This window comes from Papaver somniferum, chromosome 7, assembly GCF_003573695.1.
Source record: "Papaver somniferum cultivar HN1 chromosome 7, ASM357369v1, whole genome shotgun sequence".
Classification (NCBI taxonomy): Eukaryota; Viridiplantae; Streptophyta; class Magnoliopsida; order Ranunculales; family Papaveraceae; genus Papaver; species Papaver somniferum.
In genome coordinates this window covers 28,146,805-28,159,137 of record NC_039364.1, presented here as the reverse complement: position 1 = coordinate 28,159,137, position 12,333 = coordinate 28,146,805, and the positions used below count along the sequence as shown (strand labels likewise).

The window sequence follows — 12,333 nt, the reverse complement described above, 5'->3', positions numbered from 1 at the left end:
TCAATAACAGTCGTGTGCCATTCATAGTCATGATCACGCTTGATCCGCTCACGAGTAGGAAACACCAGTTTGTTAGTAGAATTCTCTGTACCCGGGACGTACTTCACCTTAGAACCACTTACTTCACTCAGAAGGCGGATCTCACCACGAAGAGCGGCAATATTACGAAAACTCACACTCCACGGTTTACCATTCCTACTGTTAACATAGTCACCAAAAGACTTGTTAAAATTCTCTGGCGTATACCACTACCTTTACTCAGGATTGGGAACATAAAGGGTCATCATTGTCTCTCCTTTGCTCCGAATATAACACTCCCTCAGTGCACGAAGATAATTCCCATGAAGTTGGGAAATAGAGCGACAGTGTGTGTTCTTCGAAGAACCCTCTCGACCAGCCAGCACATCATAATAAAAAGAATCCCCAGACTTGTACAAAGGCAACATAAGACCCGCTTCAAAGGCCCCCACCATGGTCAGCAGATGAAATTCATCAAACTTATATGTCGATATCATCTCATAAGTAATATCATCATCAGCAGCGTAAAAACGAACATCGAATAGCTGAAGACCATGCTTTTCCTTAAAAACCTCCAGATCAATATGTTTGAAGGTCACTTTCTTCTCCCCAACAGCGACGCTACGTATTTCCTAAGAAATATCTTCCTCCTCCACAGGATCAGGTGCAGAACCCTTCGAAGGGTTTCTATCGGAAGCTTTCCTCTTAGGATGAACCTTAGATACATCAGTCTTCAAAACCACTTCTTTCGAAGAACTCCCTTTGGGTTGAGACACTGGAGGGGGAGGTAGATGATGTTGATGAGACGCGGAAGGAGGCGCCACTGACCGAAGAGGTAGGACATCCCGCGTTCTCTTGGGATCATCACGCGGATTAACTAAGGGACGAGAAATAGCATACCGGGAGCTAGGAGCCTCTTTTGGCCGGTCCCTCTTCTGCGTATTCCCTCTCTGCGACTCACCCCTCTTAGAAGATAAGTGCCTCTGACCAGAAGAAGACGAAACCCTATGAATGCGGGCATCACCTTGGGAAGACTTAGACGAACCTCCACCAGGCGGAAAAACATCAGGATCTCTACGCGGAGGAGATCTACGCGGACTCGGTGGTGGAGTTTGATAAGAAACCCGCGGACGGTCAGCCATGTCCGCGTAGTACACAAACAAGTTTCAGATTTCCGCGAAGACAAAACAAAAATCAAAAAACCCAATTTCATCAAGTTCTTCATAATCATGAACCAGATGGAAAATAAGAACAAACCCTAAATAAAAGGGGAAATAACAAATAGGGGCAAGCATATACAAAGAAAGAAATCATTACTGTTTGTAATGACGAACAGTGGCAATCATACACACATTTATATATATGTTCTTCATCATAAACACATATAGCAAACGAATATATTTTTCATCAAAAGATAATCAGTAAAACCACCTACCTATAAACAAAAAATCAAGCAGAAAGCCTCGACGAACAGCAGCAGCAGTAGAAAGCCTCGACGAACAGTAGCAGCAGCAGAAAACCTCGACGAACAACAGCAGCAGCAGCAGAAAACCTTGAGGAACAACAAACAACAGCAGCAGAAAACTTTGAGGAGCAACAGTAGCAGCAGCAGCAGTTAATAACAAGGATACAAAAGCAGAAAACAAAGAATAAAAGTTCTGAGGAAAGAGAAGGAATGAAATCTATGATTAGAGAATTTTCAAATTCCTTCTCATATATATATATGCAAAGAGAAATAAAACCGCCCCACTACCCAAGAAGAAGTTATTGCAAATAGAGGGGAATGTGCCCTAAAATCTAGGAAAATAATAAAGAGAAGATGAAGAGAGTAATACGTTTTTCCACTACCCAAGAAGAAGTTATTACAAATAGTGGGGAACGTGCCCTAAAAACTAGGAAAATAATAAAGAGAAGATGAAGAAAGTAACACATTTTTTCTTCCCACTTCGACTAACCACCCAGTAGGAGGAAAAGGGGGAAATTTTAGGTACACATTTCATCTTCCGCCACGTGTCCACAAAGACACACGTGGAAGACATGCGGCTAAGAGCATCAAGATATGATATCACACGTGGACAGCCAAGAGTCACTTTAACCTATCCCTAGAAAGATCTAAGATCTATGACTGGGGATAGTCAGAATGACGCAGACAAGACAGGGGCAGAGGACAGCTGTCTACCGCGGACAGACATCTCAACTACCCGCATTAAATACCCTCAAACAGCATACGTGTCAGTCAGCCTGTGTAGGAAGCGCAGATAACACTGCGTATCCAGACAGAACACGCAGATGCAGCCGAGAACACGAAGACTTCTGCGTGAGTGGCACAAGATACAAGAGTATAAGGTTATAACGGGCTTCAGAAGTGGACCCCACGTAACCTCCCTATAAATACCCCTCTCTCCCAAGTGAAGGGGGGATCCGAAAAATCATTGAGAGGAGAATAGGAGAGAGACAGAGAGATGGAGTAAGTGTAAGTGAAGTTCCTCCTGCTACGCAGGCTTATGTTGATCTCAAAGTCATTCGACTATTTCTGTAACCTTCATACATATAATGAAAAACCCAAACCCGTAGACAGGGATCTGAGTGATGAATCATATAAGTTAATCGTTTCATCTATATTCCTGCATTTATACTTTATATGTTCGATTCGATATTATGGTATATAATGTTCGTACATTTTATACTTCATCCATTATTTATCTTATTGTGCGAGCTAATAACAATGATTGTAGTTGATAATACGAGGAAGAGTATAAGAACTATTAGTCAAGGATTCGACATAACCAATTCATTCCCCTCAGGCGCAGCTTATTTACTGTATTGTCATGAGTCTGCGCGCATTATTTGTGAATACTCAGATGACAATGATCTTTGTGTTCACACCTTATACGCGACATCTCTTACGCAAACCAGTCGCTTTTAGTGACTAATGCTGCTGCATTTTATGATGAACCAAGTTGTCCAATTCCTTGTCGAAACTTCACCATTGTTGGTTCTCCTTTTTCAATCAACCCACACCATATTGATCTATATTTCTTCTATAAATGTAGTTTGATTCCTACCGAATATTTTGTATATCCTATCACTTGTGCGGAAAATTCAAATAAGAGTCTTACTTCTTATGCAACAATCATCCGTAAACAAGAGGAATTCAAAATTGTGAATTCTAGTTCAGAGAAGTGTGAGTCCTTGCTAAAAGCGGGTTTTGTTTTGACATGGAATTCATCAGTAAGTACTGACTGCAATGCATGCCAACGAAGCGGTGGACTTTGCGGTTTTGAGAATACTAACTTTGAATGTTTTTGTCTTGATGGGTTTCATCTGAAAATCTGCATATATTATGGTAAGTTGGTAACAAGTGCATTGTGCGGAAACAAAAATTGTAGTGGTAAAACTTTAACAGTGCCCGGGACTAATCTTATTTTCCATGGCTATGCAGGTGCAGCTCCAAAGTCTAATAGAAAAAGGAAAATGATCTTAATAGGTATTCATAGGATTGATCTCATGGATAAACTGGTTATATCTCTGAACAACTCATTTATTTAACATCACCTTTCATTTATAGGTGCAGGGGCCGCATTCGCTGCGGTGGTATTGGTTCTATCTATTGTCATGCTAACCCATTGCTTTAAAAAGAAACCCCCAAGGTTTTGGAATGTCATCATAAATAAGAATGATCAAAATGTTGAGGCTTTCCTAAAAACTCATGGATCTTTAGCTCCAAAGAGATATAGTTATATGGATGTCGAGAAAATGACTAACTACTTCGAAGAAGAGCTTGGAGAATGAGGGTATGGTTCTGTCTTCAAAGGAAGGCTTCATGATGGTTGTCCTATTGCGGTGAAGGTTTCACTTGGAAAACCAAATATGGATAAAATTGGTGAAGACTTCATCAATGAGGTTGCAAGCATTAGTAGGACTTCTCATGCTAATATTGTTACTCTACTGGGATTTTCTATAAGATTTAATTTATAGAAACGTAATTTAGGATCGTTGAAATTCATGATAATCACACGATAAAATATGAAAGAATGGTTAATGGAGAATACCTGGTAGCGCTAATCCGTGTTACGATACCGATCATCTTTGTAGCAGCGGTAATACCTTGTGGAGGTCATGGTTTCCCTCTCTTGACCTTAGCTGTAATGAGTAAAATCCTTGGATACAATAGTAATGGTTATTGTTTCCCTTTCATAGGTAGAGAGAGGACCCAGTTCCTAGGGTTTTAGTATTAAATATTAGATCTCGACCGTCCATCAAGGAAGAGCATAAATAGGATACTAACTCCTTATATAAACCATGGATTAGATATTTAGCAATATCCTAAATATAACCAGATTCTCACATGGGCCCAATAGAGATAATCATCGTATAAGAAATTATCTTACATTCTCCCACTGGTCCATGTGATAATCTATAAATGGTTAATTGCAGGAAACATAAGGCGCGCGTAATTGCTAAATAATAACTTTAGTGGTTAATGTAATACCTTGATCAAATAAGCTATTCATGCGGGTCATAGCGGTTGCACATTGTCTTGTTATCAACATGTTCCCTTCCATGTACCACAACATGAGTACATTGCTCAACTAGGCCTTAAATAGAAGTATCATAATGGTTTAGTGATGTCTTTGAGAAAGACGATTTCTGTTAACATTCATCCATTCACATAAATGTATACTAAACATGGATACAAAAATAATTCAGAATAACATTAATAAGAGCTCAATAAGTGTCCAAAAGTAAGCACATAAATTAGCTGAGTTCAATAAGCAATTACTCCCACAGACTTGAGATTTTAATCTTTTCTTAAGAGGTCTTAAAAGGTAATTATTCATTAAGTGCATGGCCGAATGCAATTGTGCTTAAGCGATAAATGAACAACCATTGTTTCTGAATTTCCTAATTCACGCATATATACTCAAGGTTCATGTGTTTTGCTCCCTTCGTATACATATCATGCTTTGATGCTGCGAAGCTAAGACGATAAATTTCAGCAATGTAGAGACAAACCTTAAGTCTCTAAGTCTCGCAGTCATAAATATTCAAACTCAATTGTGGGACTAGCATTAATGGATTCTCCATTTATAAAATCCATACATCCACAAAAATGAAGTCTGAAAACCCAATCAACTTTAGTTGGGTTTACTGACTAATTATAAGACATAAAAATTAAGATAGTATCTCAAAATTCTTGATATCTTTCCCGTAATTTTTTCTTCGATTCTTAAGGCATTTAGTTAACATATCAACAACTTGTTATAACTTTCATATCAGAATTAAGAAGTAATGAAGATTAAATTTATATCTTCTATCCAACATGAAATAAAATCTGTTAAATATATGTTATTATCTCAAAATTCTTTGAATATTCTATATATGCCTTATATGAGAGGTTTAGTAATCCATATGATATTACTATCACATGGTAAGCTTCATTGATATCCTTTATTTCAAAAAATATAGAGATGTGCATAAAGTCAAGATTACTACTCGTAGGTAGTAAACAAGACCAAGAGTATGAAATTCTCCCACTGATCTTGAGGTATATGCATAAATCTGTAATAATTTCATCCAAAACTTGAAACATTTATAGTTTTGTTGAATTTCATACACCATTATGGGAGGCTGCTTAAATTTCATACTTTGATTTCTAAAATTTGTAGACAAAAATTTATCATTAATAAAGGCTATTTTCACATTTAATTAATGCAACTCTTAGGTCATACTGAGCTACTAATAATACTATGATAATTTTGAATAAGTCTTTCTTTGACACGAGAGAAAAACTTATTTATAATTAATGCATCGTTTCAGAGTAAAATCTTTGGCAATAAATCTTGCTTTATACCGTTTAAAATTGCTATTAAAGTCGTATTAGGTCAGAAACCCACTTTCATACAACTGATTTGTGTCTTTCGAGCAATTAAACAATACCCGAGACTTGACTTTCAACCAATGATTTTTGCTCACATAGCATCAATCCATTAATCAAAATTATTACACCTAATATTTGTGATCCTAAAACCGAGTCTTTGCCATTCCATATCAAAATGTAATAAATTCTTGTAAGAAAATCACTGAAACAACATGAATAACTTTCTTTCAATCTCTGTTGAGACCTTCTTAATGCTGGTTCATGTTGTTATCAAAAAATTTCTTTATTGATAGTAGTTATATTATGGAGTATTGGATCAGTAATTTGTGGTCTTTCATTATCTAACATTCTGATAATGAGAAGATTCACAATATGTGTAGAAATCTTAAATAAAGGGATCATTATCATGATTTCTTGAACAGATATATCCACGTACTCCCACTGATTATGCCATCATTAACGAATTTATGTTTTCGGTTTCAATAAGTCTCATACTACGGTTAGAACGTTAAAGAATACCATTTGGATTATTTAGGAAAACCAATGAACCAATAATAGTTTCCAAATCCAGTTTTCATTCTTTGGAATGTAAGCTCTCACTTCCAACTGAACAACCATAACTTAAATGTGATTTAAACTAGGTTTCCAGCCATTCTAGTCCAAAGTGTGTCTTTGAAACTGCTTTACTCGGAAATCTATTTAAATTACACAGTTGTTGAAAGAACATACATTCACTGATATGTGGTCATCATGCGTAACTCATCATGCTTCTAACCATTTTCATAAAAGTATGATTTTGACTTTTGTTATACACCATTATGCCAAGGATAAGTTGGCCTTGTGTATTGAGCAACAAATCCAAACTTTTGGAGATACTATGTAAAAGATTTAGGATATTATCCTGTTTTGTCATACCTTTCAAAATATTCACCACCTTTATCAGACTTTATGATTTTCACTTTCTCTATAATTGCCTCTCAATTTCAATGATGAATGTTCGATAAAACATCCACGGATTGAGATTCATAATACAATTGACAGATGTACACAGTAACGCGAAAAATCATCAGGTGATAAAAAAATTTATCTTCCAAAAAATGGACCATCAAGAGTCTATAAAATAATCATAATCAAAAATTAATAAGAACAAAAGCTGAAATTTATAATAGAGATAAATGACAATTAAGATTGCAATAGTTTCATACCTTCAATAAGATTCTCCTATGGATAAAACCTTATCAAGGAACAATGTGAGACATGAAAAACATTAGTACATATTTTACCTTCTCATACACACAATATTATGTTTGTTTAATACCACAACTAGAATCACCTGTGGGAGAATCTCGTTCTATCATGTATTAACAAACTCAAATAATTCTAATGTTCAACCTAATACATCGGGATAATAATCACCTGTGGGTAGCTATTATTTTACATGTATATGAAACATTTAGATAAACTTAATGCTTGTTTAAACATGTGAACCAAAACTACTTGTGAGCAGCATTGTTCTAATCGTTAAATCAAACTAAAAGGACTCAAAATATACAATACTTACAAGATAAGAGTTTAGTATCACTGTGGTGATAACTAAACAATCCAGCAAATATGTACAATTGCAAATATCACACTATCTTTTCTTGTGACATTGCATGGTCCTAATCAATGATGTGGACATCCTTGATCTGATCATAAAATTAGTAGATTATAAACAATTATGAGTAACCCTGAAACATTAATCGTAAGCATTTATTCAAAAAGCATGTCATATATAATCTGTGAAAATGTCCAACACCCTTTAATTAAAAAAAAATATCCAAACGTGATAAACCTTCATAAACCAAAATCGAGCATTAAGCAAGTCTATAGGTATAATTCAATAATAAAATTTCGTTGAAAAAAGTTCTTTGATGCATCTCTAGTTAAATTCTTATGATTAATGTTATAGTGTAGATAATGATTTTCACAAATATAAGAAATAACCCAAAAAACAATAATTCTTTATTTCTTCTTTAAAAAATGCACCGAGCTTTAGACTTACAGTAACATATTTGATTGCGCATTTAAAATATGAAAATCCATTATGGGTTACTCAACTTGAAAATGCTTTGATTTAAGTAAATTTTCTTTTATGAATTTTATACGAAATAATGAAAAATTATGACCCATTTTCTTAATCATGATCTTTATTTTTATGTCAAAGTATAGTCAAAACGAGAAATAACATTAGACACTCGTTAAAGCATAAAATGATTCATATCCATAATATATGATCAAATAAAGATCATATTCTTCAATAATTTTCTTAAACATGTGAACTCAAATTACCTGTGGGTAATTGTTGTTCTAATATATTTAAGCAAAATAATTTTATAAGCACTTGACAAGCACTTGACATTATAACAATTATGACTGGAAATTATTTGACATCATTGTGGTGATTGCCAAACGACTCAAAAATAATGTCATTATTATAATAATTGTTGAACCTTGCTTTATGGTTTGGCATATTCGTGCTTACAATAAACCTTTTATTATTGCTAAGATAAAACACTCTAGTATCACTGTGGTGATAACTAAAGAGTCTTGACATAATGATCTTAAGGACAACAATCTCATTCGACAAAAAAAAAATCATCATTGGGAGAAAAACTCATACCATAAAGCACAAGCACACAAACCATATCATAATCCACACACAAATTTAATGGTGTGGAAAAATGGTTTTGATCATAAAATTTATAATGAAACTCGATAAAAAAAATCGTTTTATTGTTTCGATAAAGCGGAAGCGTAAATTAATTTACAATAAAAATTGGTTTCATTAGTTTTAAAAATTAATATTGTCTCATTATCTTAATATTAACTAACACGTATACATGCCCACAATAAAATATTAATGTTTCCAATTTTTAATGTCTTAATAACCATTCACGTGATGAAAATATCATGTTTATCTTCATTTGCTTTAGAGCACTTATTGATTCATGCCATAAAGATATAATGCCTAATAAATATTTTCTCATTTATATCATATCTCCAATTTACCTCCCTTTAACATACAAGACAATTATAATATATGGACTTTAGTAGAACACAATTATGCATGTTTATGACTACATGATGTCGACATTCTTCCATTTCATTTATCATCATTATTACCTCATATGCTCATTCTATGCCATTATTTAAAAATAATATTCTTACAATGGTTTTTTCTATTGTTTACATGCCAAAATAAAATCATCAGGCCAAAAATAAACTCATTAAGCAAAAAATGTTAATTTATTTACATAAAATAAAGGGTAGGACATTAGTATTAAATTAAAATATATTTTTCTCCAAAATTAAGTAGGTCATTAATGTAGAAATGTATTTTCTTCCAAAATCATGAGAGAGATAATATAAAATATATAAGAAATCATAAGTAATAATGGCCACAGGATCTTAAATTATGTAGTATACCATAATTCTCAACTGACTTGATTTTGATGAGATAATGAAAAATCACACAGGATTTTGACGAGGTAATGGAAAATCACACAGAAACTTGATATGTGAGTATGCTATGGGTCATGATAATTAGATGAGAAAATGAATGCAATTCCATAAGAATGATTAGGATCACATAAAAATAAAATAAAAGATCAAACCAAAATTTTATTTTATTTTCGCCGATATTATTATTGCATACAATAACGGGCGATCATGAGTCCTAAACACAAGCTATAGATGCCAACTATAAGATTTAATTTATAGAAACGTAATTTAGGATCGCTGAACTTCACGATAATCACACGATAAAATATGCAAGAATTGTTAATGGAGAATACCTGGTAGCGCTAATCCGTGTTACGATACCGATCATCTTTGTAGCAGCGGTAATACCTTGTGGAGGTCATGGTTTCTCTCTATTGACCTTAGCCGTAATGAGTAAAATCCTTGGATACAATAGTAATGGTTATTGTTTCCCTTTCTTAGGTAGAGAGAGGACCAAGTTCCTAGGGTTTTAATATTAAACATTAGATCTCGACCGTCCATCAAGGAAGAGCATAAATAGGATACTAACTCCTTATATAAACCATGGATTAGATATTTAGCAATATCCTAAACATAACCAGATTATCACATGGACCCAATAGAGATAATCATCGTATAAGAAATTATCTTACATTTTCTTATGATAAGAACAACAAAAGAGCTCTTATATATGAATTTATGCCTAATGGTTCACTTGAAAAATTCATTTATGGCAAAAATGCATCACCGGAATCAGGTCTTACTGTAGGATGAGAAATATTATTCCACGTTGCAATTGGAATTTCTCGTGGACTCGAGTACTTACACCGTGGTTGTACCACTAAAATTCTACATTTCGACATAAAACCTCATAACATTCTCTTGGATGAGGAGTTTCGTCCGAAGATATCGGATTTTGGACTAGCCAAGCGTTGTCCTTTTAAGGATAGCACTTGCATGTCTGTGTTGGGAGTTAGAGGGACTGCTGGTTACATAGCTCCAGAAGTGTTCAGTAGAAACTTTGGGGGCAATTCTAACAAATCAGACGTGTACGACTATGGAATGATGGTGTTAGAAATGGTTGGGAGTAGAAAAAACTTTGATGTGAAAGTGGGGATGGACCATTCTTCACAAATGTATTTTCTAGACTGGATTTATGATCGTCTTATTCAGGACCAAGATCTGGGTCTTGATGGTATACTGACTGAATAAAGGGAGGATGCTACAAAAAAGATGATCATAGTTGGTTTGTGGTGCATACAAACGAATCCACTGAATCGTCCTTCAATGAGTGAAGTGTTGGAAATGTTGGAAGGAAGTATCGAAGCCTTAGAGATTCCACCCAAACCTTTTCTTTCTTCTCCTCCAAATTTGCAGCAGCAATCAATTTCTTCCTTAACCATCTCGACATCATAACACTACATTAGTACAGTGTTGCACTTCGTTTTTCATAGGCTATACTGTTGATGTAACATGGTAAATAATTTATGACTCATTTTGAAGATTATGGATGGAAATGTGTCTAAGAAATTGCGACTAAAAAAATTAAATACTTAAATAGGGTCTTAGTTATGCCGTTCACTGTGCTTCATTTCCAAGGCAGCATAATTCAGATTGTTTCATGAGGTGACATTAACTATCATCAAAACTATCATGTACTCCTCAGCGTATTGGGCCTGTGAATTGGGATACATGGACCAATATTTGCTTTTAGACTTTGTATTATTGTTGGGCGTAATTTGTTAGAATAAGAATGAGTAGTTAGGTTATTTCCTAGAGTTCTGAGTTTGTATTTGGTGTAATCCTGGTGTAGGATTAAGTCAGCCAGGAGTGGATGTTTAAAGACCAACGATTATGTAAAAAAGAACCTAATGAATGAAAAACCTTATTTTCCTTTAGAAGATAAACTAGGATCTGGTTTTCAGAGAGAAGGTAGCTTGCTACTAAGTAATTCATTCATCTCTTGTACTAGTTCAGTACAATTGGTATCAGACTCCATTCTGGGACCTGAATCATGACGTTGGGAGAGAAACATACTATTAAAGATGTTCACTCAATTTCTCAAGAAAATTCTGCTGCAATCCTAGCAATTCGTGAACAATTGAAGGTTCTTACTGAAGAATCAGCTGCTCGTGCTACTGTTGAGGCTAGAGCGAATGCTAATTTCGAACGTATCTTCAAAGCCTTACAGACCCTTCTTATCCTTCACCTGAGGAATAATCGTATGCAACTATGGATCCTGGTTCACCTTCTGGTTCTAAAGAAGATTCAACAAAGGGAGCTAAAGGAATCATGAGGTGATCAAATCTACTCCTCCTAGCAAGTTTTCTCGAACACCCAAGGTTGATTTTCCACGATTTGATGGAACTAGTCCAAGGGGTTGGGCTCAAAAATGTGAAAGATATTTTTATTTTCATAATTTTTTCGATTCAGACCGAGTTGATATGGCTGCAATCCATTTTGATTCTAAAGTGGATCCATGGTTCTTAAATTATCAACAGGGTAAGCATAATATGTCTTGGGACACATATGTTCATGATATGTGTGTTAGATTTGAGGATGTAGCAAATGATAATTATGTTGGTAGTTTTAACAAGTTGTCTCAGACTACTACAGTTGAAGATTATTATGATAGATTTGAACACTTTAAAGCTTATATAGCCAATAATCCAACATTGCCTGAGTCTTTCTATGCTCTGAGTTTTATTAGTGGTTTGAAGGATGAAATTTGCACTATATTTCAAATGTTTAAGCCAGAGGATACTTCTCGTGCTTTCTACTTGGCCAGGATGCAACAAGCTTCACTTGTTAACTCTACTAAACCGGTTAAAAACCCTTCTCGGCCATTATTTCCTTCACCCATTTTCATTCCTCAGAACCCTTCCACAACCAAATAATTTTTGTCTCCCTAG

The 12,333-nt window shown here is 34.7% G+C and overlaps 1 pseudogene; it reads left to right on the top strand.

The window, feature by feature from the left end:
* Positions 1-3,696: 3,696 nt before the first annotated feature.
* LOC113294433 lies at positions 3,697-10,837 on the top strand (annotated as a pseudogene).
* The last annotated feature ends 1,496 nt before the right edge of the window (positions 10,838-12,333 follow it).